Below are 24,785 nucleotides of genomic sequence, written 5' to 3'. Positions count from 1 at the left end.
CCAGGATAATTTCAATATGTTCTTGTTTCTATAATGCTTAATAAGCTAATAAATTCAGTATGACTACCACACCTACCTTACAACACTAAATATAATCCAGATATACACACTTAGAGAGAGAAACCCCCAACAACAGCAACACAGTCTTCCTCCTCACAGCGCTCAGCACCAAGACACATGAGAAGCTTTCATCTAAGAAAACAAGCACATCCATCAAGTACCACCTAATCCTCAAACAGTAGGTAAAGAAGAGGAAAACATAGATATTTTTTCCATACACTTGCTGCTGTCAGAAGACTGCGTGACACTTGACTGTCTTGTCTGTCCCCTAGCAGGTAAACCCAAGAGTTACATCAAGTGCGTGCACAGCAAAGTATGTTTCCCTAGCCAAAGAAAACAAGATTCAGAAAAATCTCATAAAGCCAGAAGCCGGCCTGTGCTGTCATGACAGCAGGAGAACACCTTGAATTTGGAAGTGACCGGAGTCTCTGTGACTGGGACGTGCTGCATAAGGGATCTCCTGCTGAGCGGAGCGTGGGAGATGCAGCAGCCCAAACCACACTCCAGTGCCTGGGAAAGCTGCGTGGGGACCCCCGGCCATGCCTCCCCTGCCCCGGCCAGGGGTCTTTGCCAGGCAGGCAGGTGGTTGCACCACCACACTATACAATGCCCAGAAACCACTGGGATGCTCAGTCCGAAGCTGGCACCACCTTAAAAACAAAGGTCATGGCATGGTTCTCTCTGCAAGGGCCAGCGGGATCATCATAAACTTGCCACTGCCTGGAGGGGGATTCCCCCCCACCCCCCCCAAAAAAAAAAACCAACCAAGGAGGGAAAATGTACAGCTGTGCTTGAGGGAGAGGTAGCCCCGGCCCCTTCTTTGTCTCCTGTCCGCCCAAGTGGCCGCGGGGGCTCCGCGGGCCAGCGGGGATGGGGGCGGGGTGGCCCCTGGCAAGCGGCGAGGGCCGGGCGAGGCGGGGGCCCGGCGGCAGAGCCCCTGCAGGAGATGCGAAAGCCCGTCGGGGTCCTTCATGGCAGTAAGGCTGCAGCGAGCGGGCCCGGGGAGCAGCAGCAGATCCCGCACAGGCAAACCCAACCACCCCGTGAAACGCGGGAGCTTTTGGTGATCGTATCCACTGTTTTTAAAGCTGCTCCCTCCTGCGAGCACTTTAAAAGGAGTTTTGCGAGCCTCTGTCCCTCTGGGGATAAAAGGATTTTCTTGTGTTTCAGCGAGACGCCTGAAATCTCCCTCGCCGCTGTCTTTAATCCCCTTCATTCACAGGGGTCGCGGCGGGAGCCCGCCGGGCTGCAAGGCAGAGCCGAGCCCAGCCGAGCCGAGCCCAGCCGAGCCGAGCCGAGCCCAGCCGAGCCTGCCCCCGCCGCCGCGGCACCCGGGGCCGGACAAAAGCCCGCCGGGCACCGAAACTTCAGCCTGCCCTTGTGCTGTCGTACCGCTCGCAAATTTCCACGCAGAAAAACAAAGAGTATATATATAACAATAACGAGAACAAGACGCTGCTCTCGGAAGAGAAGTTCCCAGAGAAAGCGGCTTTGGGAAGAAACTGCACCTGAGCAGGCAGAAAGGGAGCGGGAGAGAGGCAGGAGAACAAATACAGTGAAATTAAATTAAAAAAATCGGCTCACAGCGCGGAGTCTGCAACTTCCCCGCGATGCTGCCCGCCCGCGACTCGCGGAGCAGCGCCCTTACCTGGGGGGAGCCGGGGGACCCCGCCGCCGCAGCCCGTCCCCGCCGCCGCCCGCTCCCGCATCGCTATGGCAGCGGCCGCCGCAGCGGGGCGGAGAGGGGCGGGCGGGGACAGCCGCGCACAGGGGCAGCGCCGGCCGGGGGCGGTGGCCCGGCGGGGCGGAGCGGAGCGGGGCGGAGCGGGAACCCCCGACTCCTCCGGCCGCCCCCGCGCTGAGCCTGCCGGCGGCCCTCGGCCTCGGCCGTACCCTCCCCCTGGCAGGGTCTGCTCTGCTCCGCCCGCCCCGAAGTGGCTCCCGCCGGGTCCCCAGCGCTGCCGCGGGCTGAAGGAGCCTCCCTTCCATTTGCCGTGCGCGGCGGCGATGCCCCAGAAGAAAGGATGATGATGTTTAGTACCTTCAAAACGTCATGCGCGCTGTCCCAGCCTCACCACTCACTCTGCCTTTCTAGGTACGTGTGCTCTGCCCACCCCGCTCACCCTCGGTTTTTGTCGTGGGCGCAGGCCTTGCGCTGTCCTGCCGCGTAGCAGGGCCGATCGGCCAACACAGGTGCCAGCTCTCACCCCTTTGCAAACACGAATTTATTTTCCCAGCTGTCATCTGCAGCTTAAACAGTCCACTTCTTTACACGATATAAATGATCCTCCTAGTAAACCCAAAGTCACTGAAAAAAGCCTCAGATCATCTGTCACTGTCACATCTGTCACGCCAGCAAAGTATATTTAGGAGCTAGTTGTATATTTTATAACAAAACAATCTGCAACATAGAAATATATTTTCATTTAGTATTTAAATTGGACCGGAGTCCCATTGTGTTTGTGGTGCCAAACGCAAATTTCTTACTGGAGAACAAATCAGCATATTTTCCTGAGTGTGGTTGGCTTTATTCAGCTTGAAGACATAAATGCTGAAAAAGAAGTTCTTGCCATCAGCAAGCTCTTTCAGATAGTCATGCTTGGTTCCCAGGCTGTCTTCCAGCCCCAAATCTCGACAACCTTTTGGTTTGCCACTGTTCCTCAGAGTTAACAGCAAGAACGACATGTTACGCACAATCTGAACAGGGTTTATGTACTGCAAGGAGAATTTTGAGAGACAATGTCTTACAGCCCCATGGTCATGACTCCTGACAAAGACCCATAACAACTGGTAATCCGTGCTCAAATAGTTTATTGTCTAAAAACATACACTTGGACTGCAGACATTTTAATGTACCTCAGGTAGGAGGCAAAATGAAAATGGGACAACAAATGTGCATGGCAGAACAGACACCCTAAAGAAGCAGCAAAGGCCATCAGCCCACTGGCTCTCCTCTGAGACTGGTGTGACTGTACACGCTGTAATTACTTCTCTGGAGAGCAGAGCAGGCATGCTCTCAAAGGCAAGGTGTAGTTAGGGGATGAGACAAACAAATGGGCATAAGGGATGTAGGTCAAATGAGGTAGCAAATAACTCTGGGAGTGACCACAGGTCTCCGGCAGTCAGCCACAGCAGGCACAGTCTGCCACCAGTCCAGGTCTTGCTGACCTCAGCTTTATGGTACACCCCGTGGAAGGAGCAAGTTTTGAAGAATGACTCAAATGAGAGGGTAAAGCGTTTGCTTTACAGTGTTGGACATGGGAAGCAAAGAGGAAATGGAGATTAGGACTGGAAATGCTGACACAGTGTGGAGAGGGTCCATGTGGACCATCACTGGTGATCTATGTTAGCTTGGGACTACCTGGGGGAAGTTCTCCAGTCAGTGCAGACAAGAATTATCTGCTTCAGACCGTGGGAAAAGGAAATTTCTGAAGGGGGACTCAGTGAAGGCGCTGAAATGGCCAAGAGAATGACGTTAGCAGCACCATTAAGGGAAATATTGTTTCATTTATATGAGACAAGAAGTGTATCAGAAGTTAACTTTAAACCCACTTTCAACAGGTCTTGTAAACTTGTATCAGAGCCTCTCTACGGGTCTGTGCTGGTCACTTAAAAACTTTTAACAGCACTATTCAAACCTGAATTTCAATGGATTTCTTTTCCTATGATCCTGCACGTTCCTTTCCTTAAATATCCCGGCTATATCCATCACATTGATTTTGAATATCCTTTTTAATCCACAGGCCCCCTCATAGAAGGGAACCCCCAGTTCCTTCTGTGTCCTCCATCTACCAGCTGGACAAAAAGACAAATCAGAAAAATCTATTGAGCTGAACTGAGCCGTTAATTTGGGTCTTCCCTTTATCCAGCCAATAGTGTTTCTGAAACTTAAGAAATTCTGATCACTTTGAGATCTGAACCCTTCTTTTAAATACATTTGAAGCTGATCAGCAGGTTAAAAACTGCTTGAGGAGACAGAAATGACACAAGAAGGTATTGACAGACTAACAACGTGCTCACAAGAACTTAATTTCCTTAGAAAACCACACTAAAAAGATCACTTCGGATAATTAGGTAAGAATATAATTGTATGTCATATTTCCTAAATGTCATTACATTTAATAAAGGCAATATCTAGAAAATTGCAATTACAGAGATAACAGTATTTAGTCAATGAGACATTCATCAAGTTTCTGAAAGTAAATAGAATGGTTTGGGTTGGAAGGGACCTCAAAGACCATCTAGTTCCAACCCCCCTGCCATGGGCAGGGACACCCTCCACTAGACCACATTGCCCAAAGCCCCATCCAACCTGGTCTTAAACACTTCCAGGGACTTGTTTGCCATAGATTTTCTAATGGTAGTATGCTAAAACCCTCTTCAAACTCTTGCAGTTTCTTTGAGTCAGAGTCTGTCCTTCCACATCCACGTACTATTTAGCGAAGCATGGACGCAGCACACTAAAGAGTGTGTCTGAGAACAGGATTAACTTCCTGTACTGGAGACTAATAATCATCCAAATATTTTCTTAATCTGATTTTTTTTTTTTTTTAAAGCTGGGAAGTGTATATAGTATTCAGGTGGTTTTACACCAAGGTTTAATAAAATGACGCAAAGCAAAATTTATCAACAGGACTGCCATGAGAAAGAAGGCAAATCATTCTTCTGTCTATAAACTCGAACGCTTTCCAGTTGTTTCTTACAATATTTGAAGAAAAAGAAGCCATAGTGTTTTGTCAAAGTTACACACCAAAGTTTCAGTAAATTAGTCCTTTATATATAAATGTTCTTCTACAATCCTAAAAAAGCAAAATGTCATCCAAATTTCCAATTAAAAAAAAGTGCTTTTGAAGTGGCATTCCTGGCTGTTTTTCCAGCTTTTTTGTTTCTTGAGAGGATTAATACTATTTGCTACTGAGAATACTTGAAAAGGTGTAAATAAGAACAAATTCATAGCACTTTCATAGGTATTTCTGAAAAACTGAGCTATACTCTGTGTTATTTACAGGCTAATAGTTTGTCTCCAGATGAGTAACAAAGGCTGCAGTGAACAGAGAGGCAGTGCCAGCATTACGGTTATGGTTGACCAAGTACAGTAATTTGTGAAGAGAAGAACTCCAAGAATAAATTCCAGATTGGTATATGCATGAGTTTTTAATAGTGATTTGACAATGGTCACCACACTTACCGAAACAAAAAAGAAATGCTTGTTTTAGAAGCTCTAAGTCTGTAATTTAAAAGAGGTTTAATGCGCATGTGACAAGGAATGAGAAGGATTATTCCAAGTGTAATACAGGTGGGAAAGGATTACAAAAAATGTGACATGGGAGAAAGAATATCGATTTTTAATGATGAAGGAACAACCCACCCCCCAAACTTTTAAGAGGTAGCAATACGTCTCTTAGCTTTCTCGGAATAGCAAAGGGCACATTTATATAATAAAGTCACTCACTAAAAACTGAAAAATCTAAATGAGAACGATTCTTTCTAGTCAGTTTAGAAATCCTCTCTTCCACTCCCACAACTCTATTATTTCTGTCATGGTTCTTTCAGAAATACTTTCTAAAAGTCTATTTTAAAGTAGTGATTTTTTTAAAAAGGTGTTCTTAAAAGAGAGTACAAAAAAAGAGCCAAAAGGAATAATTTCAGGAAAACATAAAAGCATTTGTCCTACTTCAACAGCTATTGGGCAAGATGGCAAATGAAATGACTCTCTAAAACACACCTTAAATTAATGAGTGACAAAATTTAATTATTAAGATGCAGGATTACTGAAATAAGAGATCCCTTTGCTTTAAATTACAGTGTCTTTTCCAGGCCGCAGTACATAGCCAACACGCCGGTTCTGAAATTTGCACCTTCCTTTTACATCCCAGGCAAAGACTCTCCTGCAAGCAATTAACCTCCAAGGAATCTGTACACATTGACAGGTCCCACAGGGGGAATTAAGCTGAGTCACGTATGTATTGAAGTTAAAGGCAACTCCCCCACCAACTTCACTGGGAGCAGGATCAAGAACTCAATTTATTCAGCTTAGAAATGAGGGAAGAGTAGTATGTTTGTGTATGCAAACCCATACTAACATAGGCTGCTAATTATTTTCATCTGGTTTATATATAAACTATGTGAAATTAATGTAGGAATTTTCCATTTGTGTATCTCTGCGACCAAATTAATAATAATAAATTGAAAGGAATTTTCCAAATTCAAGACTTTTGTTGTCATGGCACTGAAAAAATCCATTCCAGAAAATGAATCGTGTTGCTAAGGAAAACACTCAAAGGACAGCTTGGGTTAAATTGCTGTATTAACTTCTTAATTTGCCCAGTGAAAGTCATCATTGCTTTTATGCAGGAAGCTGGTATGCTACTTCCGCAAGGCCTGTTCCTATTGCATTTACTTTGCTGCTGATAAAGGCAATTACTGACCAAAGTGAGAAAAGTTTATCACAATTTGGTCTAAATCACAACACACAACAAACTGGTTTTCCCTCTAATCTTCTTTTAAATGTGTTTTGCCTTGTTCGGCTGAGCTTGCTCAGCTGTTAAACACAGAGACCTAATTTAGAGAGAACACAATAGCCCGATGGAGTGACGCCATCAATGAAAAATGACCCTTGTGTACCAGGTTACCATTATCCCATCTCCGAGTTGCTCTTACTCACCCACCTACACCACTACAGCTGCATGCAACTTAATGATGGCTCCAGCTTTTCAGGCTGCTAGAATGTTATTTATAACCCCACGGGGTCCAACTGCGATGCTATTCTTTCTCCCCGTCCTCAAGAGGCATTATTCAGACAGCATGACACGAAGAGATGGCTGGTACTACAGAAAAGCAGTTTCCAATAAACAGATCATTGTGTTTAAACATAAAGAAGACTTCCCGTTACCAATTAGGAAGGCAGAATTCCACCTTTATTTTGTGTCTCACAAAGTGTAAGATGTAGGAAGGAAAAGGACCATGGAGACGTGAAGTAAACAGAATTAGGAAGGAAGAGAGATTACTCTAATTTTTTTTTTTCCTATACCATGTATTTTTCTTTTTTTTTTCCTTGAAAAAAAGTTAGATTATCTGTTAGATGGATGTCCATCAAAGTGACGTGGGCTAGCTGGGAGGAAAGGGTGCCATCTCAGAAAGAGAGCTGGGATTGTCTCGCTCTGCAGCCATTTATTTTCTCATCCTTCTCTGCTCTACCTGCCCTCCTTTCCTACCTTACACCCCTCGCTGTGGCGTCTGATGGCCCTACAGCCCTTCTGTATTTATTTTCCTTGCTCAAAATAATGGCATGTAAAAGTGACTATTAAGAGCTCTTTATCAGCCTTCTTCCCCACCCACTTAATTACCCTGTCACCCCATCCTCTCTATTCAAAACTGTCCTTCCAAAATTACCTGAGGATATGAAGGTGCCTTGTTATGCAACCAGGAGGCCAAAATAAATCGATGTAAGAATTCATACATAGAGAAAGGGCCTTAAGGAGTTTGAGGGCTGAGGGCCACCTGCAGCGGGTGTTTGCACCGCTCAGGCCAGGGGCTGGAGTGACAGCGAGGATCATTTTTGCATGTGAGCCGCAGCGAGGGGCTGCGCGTGGGTTTCTTTGATTTCTGAGTGATGGTGCTTGTCCCTGGGCTCCAGGAGGAAGCACAAGCAGCACCCAACCCTTGCTTAAATCAGTCAGCTGTGCTGAAGGGAGCAGGGATGCAGCAAAACCGCAGAGGTACAGAGGCTGTCGGGTATTAGAAAAGACGGAAACCTTTGAAAAGTGAGGCAGGTAGTGGACTTCATTAGGACTGATGCCACATCAGTAGAAATTATGCGAAGTTATATAAGATCATCTTACTTCTGATGCTTATTATAATAAAATAACAGGTTTCAGTAGAATAATTGGCCCAGCATGATGCAACAGACATACCCAACTGGTGACAGCGCAGCCGCGCACCTTAGTTAACTCTGTGCTGGCCAGGGCAAAAAGCCCTGAACAATTACAGCTTTTGATACCTGTATGAGGTCAGAACAGCAAATATCTCACTAAATTATAAAAGGAGAAACAGGTAGCATTTGGGGGAAAGCATCGGGGTTTGTTGTAATCAGTTGAGGCTTCTACGTGAACGTGATTCATGTGCTTCAAGAACCACACAGGGTTTTTCTTTCAATTAGTATCAATACTTTTCTTTGTTTAGCCTCCTTTTACAATGACAAACTTGCTGTCTTTGTTACAGTCTGAATTAAATTAACATTCATGGGCACATTTCTTGTGCCAGAAGATTGAATTACCATCTCCATCATGTTTCTCTTTCTTTTTCAGAAAAAAAAAAAAAAAGAAATCTTCTTGCTAATTCTACCTCTAGTTTGTCAGTAAAATTTCTACTTTTCCTTTCAATTTACTCTATCAAGAATCCTGTGGAATGGAAAAGCTAGAAAAAAAAACAATTTGAACAGAGTGCATACCAATGAAGTGCTACAACATTTACGTGCTGGGCCTTTTCAATAAAATACGTGCTCTGAATTCAGCCTGCCTGGAAACTTCAAAGCAATGATAAGCCTTTAACTAATAGTCATCCCTCTCTTTCGCTGGTGTTGTACTAACTACCTACCTTCTTCTTTATTAACACTAAAATCAAGCGTATTTTTTTAAAGCATGGATGATCAGGTTTAAGAAAACTGTTTATTTTGGCAGGAAGAGAAGTTACCTGATTTTAAAGATGCAGAAAAGACAATGCTGCTCACTTGAAAACTCATTTGTCTGGACATGGAGTCAGAAACATACACATTTATAAATTTTGGGCTAGCTTACTGGTCCTTTAAAAACAGCCATACATACTAAATTAGATCTTTTATCAGCAGGATAGTCAAGGAAATCTCTTGCAGCCTGACGTTATTTGTAATATTATAATTGTTTCTAGGAATCAGCACAAATAACACATACTGACTGCCTCTATAAGATATTGCAGCTGCACAAATTATTTAGATACACAAAAGGTGTAAGTCGAGGGCATTAGGGAGGGTTGGGACAGCTCACTCATGCTACTGGAGACCCTAAAGACTAGTGATTGTATGCTCATTTGGGCTAGCAGAGGTTTCCACTGGCTGGCATATGTCTATATTTCTGTTAGATTTCTGGCTGGTTTGGGTTTTGGGGGGTTTTTTAGGGGTTTTTTTTGGGTTTGTTTTGTTTTTTTTTTAACTATTTCAAAGTGGCAAAGCTGACAAGCTGTCTGCAAAGGAAGGAAAAGATTTCTTGCGCTTTCTGGTTTATACTCCTCCATATTACCAGTATACCTCCATGCATGTTTCATAAAGATTTTGGTGGGAAATCAGAAAAAGGTTTTTAAAGGTCACAACATTGGAATCAGGCAACTGTCTTCCTAGCTGAATTAGCCTGAGATAGAGTTAGTTATGTAGATCTAAGGTACCAAATGGCATAATTGTCTCAAACGGGGGGGACTGGAACCAGTGCCCAAAGAGACCTTTATGGTTCATATACCCAATATTCATATGAGTAGAAGTTAAACAACTCTGGATTCTACCAGCCCTGAAAGTAATGGTAAATTATGTGAAAAAAATGAAACCCCATTTAAGGCAGGAAAGATGTCTTTATGACTGAGGCTGGGGAAGAGGGATTCTGGATTTTGTTTCTCTCTGACCTTGGCAGTTCAGCATACTTTTCTCAGCTTAAGTGCCATATGTGTAAGAAAAGCGATGATAGGAGTAGTACCTTATAACCTATGGCCCTGCAAGGACAAATCCATCAATGCTTCTCTGGCACATTGATGCTTACGGTGATGAGAGCTATAAGTGTACACACAAAGAAAATAATCCATTATCTACCCATGCAGAGGATAGACCCTGAAGTCCAGTTTTTTGAAAGGAGTTCAGACTAAAGTGTCTGTTTCAAGACTCAATTGCCTGTTTTGATGATGGCCCATTAATCTTCTAAACTGGAGTTTGCAGCTCTGGCTAATAATTAATTTATGTCTTGTTAGAGCACAGGATAGCTCTGAACCTGAAAGATTACACATTTTCTTACTACAGAAGTTAAATTATGTTGGTGAGCTGTCTTTACCTAAACATTGCAAACAGCAAAATGGACACTTCAGTTTCTGTCAGTCATGCTGCCCTTTTTAAAAAAGGCCTTGTTAAACTTCAAGTTAAGAAAATCTAATGAGAAAAACCTTAGCAGCCATTCTCTCAACATGTTGGAGTAATAATTAAAATACCAAGCTGGAGGTGTGAGCTGTATTTCTAGCTGCAGTAAGAAAAGAGAGGCAGTTTGCATCAATTCTGTCCTAGGCAGGACTGTATTTTGCCTAGGCAATACTAAATAGCTGAGTCAGATCTCTTCCCACCTCTCGCTTTTCATGACATATTTCAGCAAACTTTCTGTTTCTGTGCCAGGACGGAACGGCTGCTTTGCTCTCTCCTGTTACCACACGCTGACCCAGAGATGCTGTCGCTCCCCATAGACCACCTGCTCCTCTTCACATCATCTCCTTCCATCTACCTGGTCTCTATGGATGAAGGTAGAAGTGATGGCTCCAGCCAATCCGAGGGAATGCCACCACCTAAAGGGAGAGATGCTGGACATGCTGTCTGCTTTTTCCTGCCAGGCTGTGAGTTGAAGCAGCTCCCCCGGCTGCACCCGAGCTGTCGCAGGCAGGAGGTGGAAGTAAGCGTCCAAGGGCAGGGAGGAAAGTGCGGGAAGGCGAGTGGAAACTCCTCCTTCCGCAAGCAACAGGACTCCTGAAATGGCTCCAGGCTCGAAATTTGTCTCAGGAGCTGCCCAGGAGTGCTGTGAATTGGAAGGGCTGGGAGAAGGTGGAAGTGCCCTCAGTTTATTCCCCGTGTGTTGCGTTTCAAAGCCGTAGGGTGCCAGGTTGTGTGGGTGTGAGGAGGGTGTGCGGGTGGGGGTCTGCAAGAGAGACACAAAGAAATGCAAAATTCTGTGGCAGCATCCCAAAGAGGAAATATTTGTAAGTATGTTGTCTGGAAAAGAAGGAAAATACTTTTCCAGAAAATGGTTAATGGATTTTTTTTATGGTGTGCTATTGCGTCAAATTCAGAGATTAAAATCAATCATTAAGGTAAACAGATTTTAGTCTGCTTTACATTCAATCTCTGATTCAGTTTCAATTCCAGCCTCACCACAAAAATAATGCGAAAGTAATCTCAGTGCAAGGACGTTGGGATTGCTGTGTACCTCAAAAAAATAGCATTTGTAAAAGAATTCAGTAGAGATGCCATCTCACTCTGTTTTGATGCAGAGAAAATTTTGGTAGGGCAACCTATGCTTGAGTAGTTATTCAGTCTTATTGGTAGGGTGAACACTGCGTAGAGGCTAGCCTTTAGTATTATGCTGGAATCAGTGGGTTTAAAACCTGTTTTCACCAGTCTCCGCAGCAGCAGGGGACAGGGCCTCCCTGTCCGGCGCTCGCAGCCGAGCCATACGCAGCGTATGTTCAGCTGAGCCGCTGGTGACACCCCCTGTCAGCATCTGGTAATTTTCCTATCAGGGACAAGATTTACATGAAAGCTTTAACTCTGAAAGTCCTGAACAGCCACAGACAAATACATTCCAGAATAATTGTTTTAACCAAAGAGTCAGAGGTGCACCTTTATAACAAGCCAGTTTCAGCCAACCGTAGTATCAACTTTAGACTTCACCGTACCGGGCCATGAGAAGATACTTAATTTATCAGAAATCCTGCTATCGTGCAGCTGATAAACAGCTCCCGTTCAGCGTTCAGCCCTCAGAGTCACAGCTCTTGCTGCCTGAGAGACAATGAAGTAACAGCCATCCTGCTCCATGCACAATATTCTACGTCTTGATTTTCCAACACTTAAGCAAAATACGTCATACAAACACCTGGAAATTACTCAAAATTGACTATTACATTTTCCATTGTTCTGAAGTCTTAAGAAAAGGGGGATGGAGGGAGTTCACGGTCTCCGGAGAAAGAAACCCTTCCTAAGATTTGCAATAAGAGGTAACAATTCCACCAAATCATTCAATATTCTAATAAAGTATATTCTCTTCTCTCACCAGTCTTGCTTCTCTGATTGCTTAGGGCACCAAAGCTACACACTGTTACTAGTAGAAACCAACATATAATTTTTACCCAAATCTCATTTTACTGGAACCTCTAAGCTTTCGAGAGCTTATTATTCCAGATTTAACTCGGTATTAAATGAGAGGAGAGTGAAATCCAGGCTTTACAGCAAGTATTAAACAGCTTTGCTAACACATAGTAATGAAAGGGAATTAGCATACAACCAACCCCAGCCTCATTCCCCCTAAACCAGGGGCTCGTTTCCCAGGGAGGATATTGAGTACTTGTGACTACTTTCTGCTGCAATATTCTTACATGGGATCATGTGGTGCCTTCATCCTACGCTGAAAGTTTTGGAAAATACTTCATTGGCATCAGCAGTCCACTTTTGTTCCCATAAACTTCTACCTATTTCCCCACTTTCTTTTAATGGGTAAACAACTCTCAACTTCTTAGTGTCGCTAGCTTAGCTAATTGTGCTTAAAGTTACACAGAAACCTCTCTAATTTACTAAAGACTCCTAAAACCTCCATTTTGTTTGGGTATTTTGCTTATTTCCCAGAAAAGCACAGCAGCCAACTTGACGGTCATTACTCCGAGAAAAGCGGCAGTCAGCAAGTTGCTTAACCCGCAGCCTACTTACGTTCCAATTTCATACCCTGATTTCAGTTCGAGTACATCGCCGGAGCTGTGACCTCACAAACATTTAATGTATGTGATTCTTTGCTACTGCATGCTGAAAATCACACCGCTCTCAAGAGATAATCCACACATAAATCTGTGCGCAACTGGTAGTTAACTTGTAGGAGTGAGGGTAAAGGCCAACAGTGTGATTGGTTATTTTGAAAAGATACGGTTATTAACACACAGGTGTATTTGAATTAAAGTGAGATTCCTCCAACGGTCCCTAGAACAGAACTGTGCCTTGGTTTTTGGGCAACCTTAAGTATAAGTCTGAAAGCAAAATTCAGGTTTAGTTTTTAGCTCCTAATGACCATTATTTGCAGGTGTTACCAGGACCAAAATCAAGGAGCGTCTCCTTGCTTGCCTAGCACGGCTGGGTGTTGAACAGGGAAGGCAAGGGCTGCCTTTTTGGAAGTCATTTTCCTTGCTCGTAGATGGAATCAAACCCCATTACTTAAAGGTTTCAGGTCCTGTCTTTTTCCTTGCAAACAGTGGAAGATTATGGTCTTCATCTGCATATAAATCAGCAAGAGTTACCTTTTAGAAACAGTATGTTACAGCACTTGTTCTGTGCCAAATATATCTGAATTTACAACACCGACCAACGCCACGCTCTTCTCCCGAAACAAGTTTCAGAGCAAAAGTAATGATTAATACTGTGGTTTGCACAGGCTACACCACGTCTTGGTCTCATTAAGATACATTTGGCCACTAAATATTAATCCTGGCTTCCCAAAATGTAAGCACAGATCAGCTTTAGCAAAGCCTACCTTTCGAAATGTCTGATTCTCAGTGGAGGACAGCGCTCCAGCCCAGCGCCATCGGTGACAGCGCACTGACGCGGGCAGCGCCGGGGCTCGGCTCTATGGCTGGGTGGGCTTCTGCCCAGAGGGGCTCCAGAAACCCAGGGTGATGCCAGGGAATCTGCCCCCCCGATGCCGCTGCCAGTGGGATCCCCTTGAAGTCGCAGTGCACAAAGCGCCCCGTTGCACGGTGCGTGAGCGCAGCGATGAATAATGCCCTATGGCTTTGCTAGATGAACTGCACAGATTATCTGCTGCTCTAAAAGCCATGTACAGTTTAACAGAGGGGCAAAGCACACTGCAGCCAACACACAAAAGATTAAATATTAGTCTCAGTCATGTTTTTGCACTTAACTGCTACAACTAATAAAACCGTAATTGTAAAATGTAATTAATTACCACCATACATACCCAAATGTTTATGTCTTCCAGCAGCCATTAACTACGAGATCTGTTGTTCTGGATAAGATTTAATCTAAATGTATGAAAATCCATTGCACAAAATATTGCCCAGTTACAGTATGAACCTTGTTCCAGAAAACCTGTTTGGCTTTCGAAAGAGCCTGTTGTTGCCCAGATTGAGGGCTCAGTCCTGCGGGGTGCTGAGCACCCTGTAAGCCCTTAAACGCCGCCGGGACTCGGCATGATCCAGTAGCAGTCAGTACCTTGCGGGATTGAGTCTTAAGTTAATATATAACACAGGGCTGCACAGCAGTGTGTGAAATCAGCAAGTTAAATATACACTTAACTGTAACAAGAGAGAAGCAAGCATATTTACAGGAGCGTTTCATTAAAATCTTTGTGCTGAATAGTCTCATATGCAGCATTCCTACATATTTACCATATGAAAGCAAAGGTTTGGGGAGTGTTCTGGTGAAAGTAAAAGGAAGTCAAGGAAGAAATAACCTAAAGTTGCAACCAAAGACTTCTAAGTTAACTATGTGCAAACTGTGAGTTGGATATTATCAGCTGGATTCTACCGTGAGCAAGCTGCACCTGACAGCGTGGACAAAATGGATGACCCAGAATGGCACATGCTAAATACACATCTGCAAAAATGAAAATAACAACTAACCTCAAAACTTTACCACCCGGTTCTAGTATTTGCAGGTGTCAGCAGCAGAACCAAACGCCAAAATCATTACCTGGTCATTGACTGTAACAAATGAAAGAGGCAGAAATCAAAGGTATAATTATGTCTTTGAGACCTGCAGAGCACCACGGGAAAGTAACCGGGCGTGCAGAAGGCACCGCAGGCGTGGAGCTGAGTTATCCCAGCGGCTGAACAACACGGTGCGGAAAACCAGATCCACCCCTGCCGGAAGATGGGACCTGCGCTTCCCTGATTTTGCTGCCTGGTGTACAGAGGGAGAAACTACACTCTCCTAGAGACCCACATTTATCCTGAGAACCTGGCATCACATACAAAAACATAGAATGTCCCCAGCTCTGTGCTCTGCAGCAGAAGGACCTGTACAGCTCCCTCCTATATAACCCTATACAGAAGACAAAGTAATATATAACAGAAGATCTGCTAGAATGTGATTTGATCTTCTCTTTTCCTCCCCAGAAAAAAACAGCAATTTCCAACTGCAATTTTTTCTGAATTAGAGTTAGCAGGACGTGGAGAATAACTGCAATCCTAAATGCAAGAGAACACTAATTCAAAGAGAAATTAATTTCTGTCTTATATTTCTTGGAGTTACTCTGTGAATAATCACAAGGAGAATTTCTAATGGCTCTATTACATTCATTTATTAAAAGTAGACATGCCAACACATTTATTTAATAATAGATTTACATATCCAAGATACTTTTCAAAACCTAATTAATAATTTGTAATGATGTATGAGGCTCCATATACGTCTCATGCAATAATTTGAAATTCAGATATTATTGAATTCCCAATTATTAGTTACACTCATTTTAGCTGAAAGCTCTGCTGGAATTTCAGCGTCAAGAAAATTAACTAGATGAGAGTGTAAAGACAGAAATACAACTCCACAATGTTTGACTTTTACACTCAAAGCCTTCGGTGAAAAGGAGAAAGCAAGCTCCTCACTGCCATACTCTTCTCATGCAAGGCTAGGTTTTTACCACTTTAAGCCTTCTGAGTCTGATACAAGGTCCTCTAAAGTTAAGGGGACTTTCCTCTGCTTCTGTCAAGCTTTAAGTATAAGATTGTCATAAAGGCTAAGTCCAAGTAATTTTCTTAGTCTGAAACCGTTCACTAGGGTGTTCATCTAGGATGTTGCCATGAGTACTGATTTTGTTCATGGTCCTGGGGATAGGGAGGAAGTGAATAAAAGAATAAAATACCACATCTTCCTTTGTGGTTTGAAGTTTTAGGAGAAACTGAAATGCCAATAATGCTACATGGCACAAGTTGATGTGCAGGCACTGCACAAGTGCAAAGAGAAGGATCAGAATTCAGATCTCACAGGAAAAATAAAAAGAATGAAATGATAAATGTCTTTTCTTGCAGTTTCTGGTATTCCTGCCCATGAAACCTTGCTTATGCTTAGGATATCAAATGCTGTTGTGGAAGCCAGACCAAAGTTTAGGGAGCTATATGACACTTAACTTTCTGGCAAGACCAGCACCAAAGTCCAGTCCAGTTTTAGCAGCTCTGTGAATGAAATATCTTGATGAGGTTCCTGCTTAGAGAACAATAGGTCATTATATTTGTACCTGAACTGTCGCTGCAATCTCAGAATCTGAAAGTGCTTTACACACTTGAGTAAGTTAAACCTTTGGTGTGTATGAAGCGTGTTATGTCTGTTACAACATTTACAATGTTTTTCAGAAATTTCCTTTAAATTTTGAGCATTTCAGATTTTGAGCTGGTGATTTGAGATGCTGACATCCAAAACGTTAAGTAGGCAAAGTACAAAAGCAGTGCTCAGTTTTTGGTGAAGAATATTGTGGAGAACAAAGAACAACCAACAGAGCAAACTTGCATAAAAAAAAATATTTAATGCAAATCTCAAGAGTCGATTAAGATAGAAGCAACCAAAACAGCATGAGGAACCTACAGAAGTCCAGTAATCAACCAGATGGAATAACCTGGTTTAAAATTACCAGGAAATCAGAACTGTCCAGGCTTAATTACCTCATTCGTAGAAGTGCAGTACTGCACTGTACTACGTCTACTCTATTCTACTGTTTCCAGGTTTGTACTATAAACTATGAAAGCACTTTTTTTTCAAAATCAGTGGGATTCAGGGGCATACGTTACCTACTCAAGCCAAAGCAGAAATAGAGCAAATACACCTCAATGGAAAATAACTTCCCTATCCCAAAACAATTATTATTGTCTGAAATTGTGACAAAAGTTTCAAATCATGACCAACAGAAATATAAATAACTGGATTATTGAGATCTAAGCACAGAAACCGAACAAATGTCCAGCTGGGTGGAGTCTACCAGAGTTGTATGTTAGATGTGAATATCTGCTATTCTTAGCATCACAGAAGGGTTGAGGTTGGAAGGCACCTCTGGAGATCATCTAGTCCAACTATCCTGCTCAAAGCAGGGTCAGCTAGAGCAGGCTGCTCAGAGCTGTGTCCTATCAGGTTTTAAATAGAGTTTTTTGGAGTCTCCAAGGATGGAGACTCTGGGCAGCCTGTTCCAGTGTTTCACCACTCTCACCACAAAAAACATTTCTTCTTCAGCTTAAATGAAAATTCCTGTATTTCAGTTTGTGCCCATTACCTCTTGTCTTTTTGCTGGATACCACGGAGAAGAATCTGGCTCTGTTCTCTTTTCCCCCTTCACTCCCATCAGGTGTTTATACACACTAATAAGATCCCCTTGAGCATTCTCTTCTCCAGGATGAACAGTCCCAACTCTCAGCCTCTCTTCATATGTCAGATGCTCTAGTTGGTGTATCAGGTACTCCTCCCAGTTTTGTATCCTCCACAGACTCGCTGAGGATGCACTCTGTCCCATCATCCAGGTCATTAATGAAGATGTTAGACAGTCTTGGGCCCCGTACTGACATCTGAGGTACACTTCTAGTGACTGGCTTCCAGATGGACTTCATGCCATTGATCACAAGTCTTACAACCCAGCAGTTCAGCCAGTTTTAAATCCACCTGACTATCCACTTACCTCATCCATACTTCATCAGTTTGTCTATAAGCATGTTATCAGAGACACTGTCAAAAGCCTTGCTAAAATCCACTGCTCTCCCCTTGTCCACTGAGCTGGTAATTTTGTTGTAGAAGGCTATCAAGTTGATCAGGCATGATTTCCCCTTCATACATCCATGTTGACTACTCACAATCACTTTCTCGTCCTTCATATGTTTGGAAATAGCTTCCAGGAAGATTTGATCCACCTCCTTCCTGGGACTGAGCTGAGGCTGATTAGCCTGTACTTCCCTAGATCCTCCTTGCTGCCCTTCTTGAAGACAAGGGTAACATTTACCTTCTTCCAGTCCTCAGAAGCCTCCCCCAGTCACCACAATCTTTCAAAGATCATCATGACTGGCCTTCTACCTCTTGGTGGTGGGTTGAGCTTGGCTGGCTGCCAGATGCCCACCCAGCCACTCTCTCCCTACCTCTCCTTAACAGGACAGGGGGAGAAAATAAGGTGGAAAAGCTTGTAGGTCAAGATAAAGACAGGGAGATCATCTACCAATTACTGTCATGGGCAAAACAGACTCCACTTGGGGAAAATTAATTAAATTTATTCCAATTAAAATAGGTTTGGATAGTGAGAAAAAGACAAATTAATATAACACCTTCCCCCCCCCCATCCGTCCCCTTTTTCCAGCCTCAACTTCATTCCCCACTCTTCTCCCCCACCCTGCCCAAGTGGCACAGGTGAATGGGGGATTGTGGTCACTTCTGGTCAGTCCACTGCAGTTCATCTCTGCTGCTTCTTCTTCCTCCTCACACTTTTCCTCTGCTCCAGCATGAGCCCTCTCCAGGGCTGCAGTCCTTCAAGAACTGTTCCAGTATGGGTCCTCTCCATGGGCTTCACTTCTTCAGGATAAACCTGCTCCAGCTTGGTTCCTTCATGGGCCCAAGTTCCTGTTGGGAGAACCAGCCTCCTTCTCTCAAAGGGCTGCAGTTCCTCCAGGAAATATCCACTTGCTCCAGGGTGGTCATCTCCAGGGCCTGCAGTGTGGATACCTGCTCCACCATGGTCTGTCCATGGGCTGCAGGGGAACATCTACCCTGGCACCTGCAGCACCACCTCCCTCTCCTTCTCTGACCTTGGTGCTCATGGGACTGTTTCTCACACTTTTTTCTTTGCTCCTCACTGTGAAGTGTTTTGCCCCTTTCATAAATATGTTTTCCCAGGGACACCACCAGGTTCCCTGATGGGCTCAGCTGTGTCCTGCAGTGGGTCCATTGTGGAGCCATCTGGAATCGTCCCTGTCTGGCATGGGACAGCCCCAGCCTCTCCTCACAGAGGCCACCCTGCAGCTCCCCACTGCCAAAACCCTGCCATGTAAACCCTATACACTCTTGTATACTTCCATTTGATGTTTGTGCTCTGTCAGGAGCTCCTTGTTCATCCACACAGGCCTCCTGCCATCTTTGCTTGTTTTCCGCCTTGTTGGACTGGACCATTCTTGAGCTTGGAGGAAGAGGTGATTCTTAATAGTCAACCATCTCTCTTCTCTCCAGGATGTTCTTCCATGGGATTCTTCCAAGCAGATTCTTGAAGAAGCCAAAGTCTGCTCTCTTGAAGCCCAGGGCTGTGATCCTGGTATTTGTCCCATTTCCTCCTCTCAGGATCTTGTACTCCATCACTATTGGTCACTGCAGCCAAAGCTGTTCTCAGCCTTCACGTCCTCAACCAGGTCTTTCTTGTTTGTAAGGGTAAGGACCTCCAGCAGAGTGCCTTTCCCCATTGGCTTCTCAGTCACAGTGTTAGGAAGTTACCCTCAAGGCACTCCAGAAAACTCCTGGATTGCTTGTGCTCTGCTGTGTTGTCCCTCTGGCCAGTAAGGGAATGGTTTAAGTTCCCCATGGCAACCAGGATTTCAGTCATGTGATGGTTTAGCATCTGGTAAAATTCATGATGGCTGCAGAATTTCTGCCCTTGATTGCTACTAGTTGGAAATCTGTTAGTTTTCAGAGGACCATTCCCTCTCTGGAAACTACTATTACTTCTTTCAACCACTGTCAGCAGTCTCAACCAAAGCAAAGAAGGCTTAAGAAGGTTTAGACTCTAAACACACTGCTAGGAGTAATATATTCATACTGGTGATCTGAGTTTAAGCATATTAATAAAACAATGCAAGGAACACTTGCTCATGTTTCCCATGCTGTATATCTTCTGTAAATAAGAGTTGGTTTTCAGGGATGTTCATCCACTACTTTTCATTAGCTCAAAATTAAATTGAAAATATAGAAAAATGGAATAACAGTTCACTTACCATCAGTTCATGCCAAATATTTTATGATAATCAGAACACAGGAAAACAAAGAAGGAAAGAAATTGAAACAAGAAGAAAAAAGTAGGCACGTCTGCATGTTGCTGTGAAAGGCATCTCAATCTTAACAAGTCCACACAATACAAAGCAGGCCCTGTAAGAAGGGAAATCCTCCCTGCAAATATTTAGGCTAGCAATTGCAAAGTAATCCAGGCACAGCACCATTCATAAGACCAATTCATCACCAGGTCATACAAGGCAATTAGGCCTGGACGTTAGATACAGAGAGGAACAGATTAACAACCACCACCTGAAAAGATGTTTTAAGTGATCCTGGTTTATTTTTAACGATATTTTAAAGCCTTTGAGAAGATTAATTCCGCAGCCCAAGAGCCAAGTACCTCGCTGCTGCTGAGGTAAACAGATGTACTAATTGAGTCCTCAGCACAGGAATATTCTCTGTAGGACTTGGGAATGATACTGCTAATGTCAGTACACAGAAAACACCACTGTCCTTTGCCCTGAAAGTCTGATTACTTTCCAACAAGATTAAAAAGTTCCTACAATTTTCTCTCTCCCTCTTTCTCATGCCATCATGCAGAAAACACGCACAGATTACATCTCTAAAAGCAAAACCTGTTAATGTGCAGTCTTCGATAATAAGAGTCTATTTCATAAGGAAGACTGTAAAACCTTCATCAAGGCTATTATCTCTTTAGTACTATCAGTGGTAAGGGAGTTTCTAACACTGAGGTTAAAGTGCAGCTGATAAAATACGAGAAATATATCTATTTTAAAAGATACCAGATGAGATGTCAATATTTAAAATATAACCAGATACACTGGAAATAAACAGTGTTAGGTAGGACCTGCTGCATTAGATTGAACCAAAAAGCCATCTAACCAACTCTCTTGTCTCCAAGTGGCTTAAGGAGGAACAAGAAACAAGACAAATATAGAAGAAATTTGCCTCTATTTTACTCACCCATCTTTTGGCAATCTAAAGTTTAGGATCTTCCTAAATCAGAGGCTGCACGCAGAATACACTGTTTTCTTGTCCTGTTGGGCCACTCTCCCATGAATTTTCTTGCCTCTATTTTCACTAATACTTTGGCTTCTGTATCCTCATATTTCACTGAATTCCCATCATTAATTGGTACCCCGTTTGAAATGTATTCCCTTTGGTTTGATTTTAATCTCCTGCCCAGGTGATGCTGTGCCTGTTTGAAAACCTAGTCCTGCCAGAAGGGGCGGAGAGCTGGGTGCCTCCAGCCCTGCAGACATGGGTGTTGAAAGAGGTGAAGTAACAAACAGGAAGGATGGGTTTCCAGGAGAGAGTAAGAAAGGGGAGCACATTTGGCAAGAGGACGTATAGGCAGATACGCAAGTTAGGTTTCTGGACTATTGCCCAAATATTTAAACAATGGTCATACTTGCTTCTTGTTAAAAACCAGGAATCTCCTCCTAATGGTACAATCTCAATGACTGTAATACATAAATCATAAATAAATAATTCATTCCTTTAAAGTATGCTGTACTTGATTTTTTTTCCTAGCTTCTCCACATGCTACTTATATTTTATGCTGTCATTCAGGTTTTAACATATTTAACTCACTCAACTTTTAGAAGCTGGAAAGCCAGAACCCTACTGATGAATGCCACCAATTCCCCAAAATCCATCGTTCCTCTCTCAGTGGCCAGTGCACCAGGAAGTATCATGTTCCACGTTAACCTTTTCTCTAGCGCATTACGCAAGTATGTAACAGCAAGGTATTTAGCCAATTTAGCTATTTTCTTCCTGGATAGCTAAGCTGTTCCATCAGCAACATAGAAATGTTTTAACAACACAGCAAAAACCCACATAGCATGCCAAGGAGCCACGGAGCCCTTGGTTCATAGTTGGGAGGTTACTTCTTTTAATTACAAGGTCCTGATTAACACACTGGAACAAGGCAATAGCTTACTTCAAACAGTTCCAAGTCATCGTACTTAAAAATGCTGACCCTTGTCATAAGCAAGGACAAATGATGAAGACAAGAAGAAAATTGTTTTGGCTCTGAGTGAATCTGAAGTCCTATGACAGACTTTGCAGAAACCCAGTAATCTATAAAAGCCAACTTTCAAACATTAATTTTGTAGTATTATAAACAGCCAAACTCTTCCCATTAGTCATCCAATTCCCAAATTGATAGTATCAGACATGAACTTAATTTTAAACAAGGTTTCTGTATAATATTTGTCTTTAAAACTTTTGCATTGATTTTATTTTTCTTGTTGGTGCAACCTAACCTATCATCACCATCATTATTATTATTATTGTTTGAATCTGGTTTATTTAGTCTGTTAACTAGCCGAAACATTTTACTCACATGGTTTCCCCAGAGACAGTGTTATCTACTTCTCAGAAAAAGCATTCTGGTTGTAATTCAGTCTTTGCAACAGTATTAATGCAGGTACAGATCCTGGCTTTACTTGAAGCTCTTTGCTTCAGTTCTTCCATATGCAAGTAGAATGTGAAATTACCATAATTAAGAGCTAGTCAAAAATACAAAAGAATAAGGAAGTACACTCCTCATCATGGAAATGCTAAGCGTGGCAAAAATTAATCTGGGACCTTTTGTAGAGAAGTTTCCTTCATTAAAAAGAAGGAAACATCTGATGAAATATGTAGGTTAAGCTCAGCAGCTGCTGCAGTGCATCTGTCCTACCTCAAGTGGGTAGTTGGGTGAGCTGCTGAACATCTGAACTTTGACCATTACAACAGACTCTTATTTTCTAAAGCCCCATGTACATAAAAGCCTTTTATCTTCTCATCCTAGGAAATGGAGGACATATGAAAGAGAAGAACTTCAGAATATGTAAGCAGTGCTGGGACATTTAATCTAGAGCTGTAGAATACAAGTAAACCAGAAACCGCTGTGATGATTAATTTATGAAAATCTCTACTCCCTAATTTAATCAGGAAAACAAATGAAGAAAGCTGACCAAGATAAAGAATTAATTTCTTATTAAATCTAACTGGATGCAGCTGATGCCTAGTAGGCAAATCAAGGTCACTTTTAGCTGGACTTCAGTGGCCTAGTCCAGTAGGGTGGTGGTTTGGGTGAATGAAAGAAATGAGTTGGCTTTATATGAGGCAGCTGATTCTTGCACACCAAATTAACTCTTACTTGATGTTACCTGTGCACACAGCAGTGGGAAAGTTGGTCTCCAAAAAGCAACGCTGGTTGCCAGGAATATATGTAAGGTGAGCCCTGTGTAGAAGCAAAGCCAGGCTACAGTGTAGTTAAACTGCTCTTGAATTTGTTTACCATAGTTAATCAAATTCAGTATGTTTTCAGGGAGCATGAAGCATTTGCATAACACAAAGAAATATGAAAAAAAATATAGAAATGCCAAATATGACATTCTGGCTGTCTATCAAAAATCCAGGATGAGATCAAAGAGTCTTGCCTTGAAGGCAGCGGTCCCACAGACTCCGTTACAACCACAGGTCAGACACTTTCCAACTGACTCTCGGATATGGAGGAAGGGTGTAACACAGAGACAGACATCTCAGACACAAATGATACTGTCTGAGTGTTAATGTCTCTCACCTCCTCCTGCTCAGAGCCAAGAGGCAGCTTGGAGGGAACTCTACGTATTAGCAGAATTTGCTCCTGGTGGGACCCAGGATCAATGAGCTGCTGGCACTGTAGATACCAGCCTTTCCCTGCAGTTCTCATGTGCTGAGTACCCCTCATCTCTTCATCGGAACCTCAGACTCAACTGCTTCAGCAAACTGTACTAGAAAAGCTATGCAGATCTGTTGGGAAGCATATTATAAGCAGGTAACATTAAATATGTTTGGCAAAATATATGAAACAAATGTATTTGTGATGAATGTCATTGACTTATCAGTTTCTATAAAGACTGTTAGAACATAGATTTGCAAGAGACTGTGTATAAGGACCAACTTCTTGCAAGATCAATGCCATAATATACCAAATATCTGTCAAGCATGTGAGTAAATCTGTGCGTTCTCACTGTTCAATTCACTTTCTACTTCCCAAATGCAAATTTCTGTGCATACTTATGAGAGTGGTATAGTCTCCGATTGTCTAGTAATATAGTCTCCAGTTCTCTGGTGAATTCTTTAACGCTGTGCAAAAAATGGTTTTCTGTTTAATGATAGTTTGACATGAATGTGTCTTTAAGGGAAGAAAAAAAAATACTTTGTTTAATCTGTTTTTTATTAGTAACTCTCTGCATTCTGGGTCTAATTTAACTAATGACTTAATAATTATTTCTCTGTAAATCATAGAGAGCATTAAACACACTATGTCACTGTGTCTTGATAAAGCAGGTTTGAGAACTTGAAGATGTGGAAATACCTTCCAGGAGAGTATAAAAGCTCAGCTTTTCTCTGTCATATCACTTGTGATTTTTGGACAGTTTCCATTTGCAGCCTATCCAGCTAGCTCTCAATAGTCGTGTCCTTTCCCTTCCTGGGATTTCATTGTCTTCTAGAACTTTTCATTTATCTTGCCAAACTTGGCCTTCACATATCCCACTCTGCTGGAAAGTTGTGTCTTGCTGCCATCCTCTGAACAGTGCAGTGTGGTCCGCATAGAAAACAAAACATACTCTGGATTCCCACTGACAGTAGATTGATGGAAATACTTTCCATTGCCTTCAAACATAGGATTGTTAGACCCAATGACTAATCAAACCAAGCTCATCAGTACAGTTGTGTCTCAATTTATGGTCACCCTACTTAGATTCAAAATATTCTCATAAAATATATTCTAAATTTA

The 24,785-nt window shown here is 42.8% G+C and overlaps 1 protein-coding gene across 7 annotated transcripts in view; it reads right to left on the bottom strand.

Moving 5' to 3' along the window:
* Window positions 1-24,785, bottom strand: part of SPATA13 (spermatogenesis associated 13) — a 165,181-nt gene that overhangs the window by 49,107 nt on the left and 91,289 nt on the right. The window contains exon 1 of one of the 7 annotated variants that reach the window (XM_054828603.1): window positions 14,007-14,203. The exons of 4 other annotated variants lie outside the window; for them this stretch is intronic. The gene's annotated coding sequence lies outside the window, so the exon portion shown is untranslated. Of the gene's footprint in view, window positions 1-1,708; window positions 1,840-13,562; window positions 13,785-14,006; window positions 14,204-24,785 lie in introns of those variants that run through there. 2 more of the 7 variants (XM_054828611.1, XM_054828595.1) reach the window with 2 other exon arrangements.

Source organism: Grus americana, chromosome 1, assembly GCF_028858705.1.
Source record: "Grus americana isolate bGruAme1 chromosome 1, bGruAme1.mat, whole genome shotgun sequence".
Lineage (NCBI taxonomy): Eukaryota > Metazoa > Chordata > Aves > Gruiformes > Gruidae > Grus > Grus americana.
Note: the sequence above shows the minus strand (reverse complement) of the source record. Positions and strands in the feature narration are given on the sequence as shown.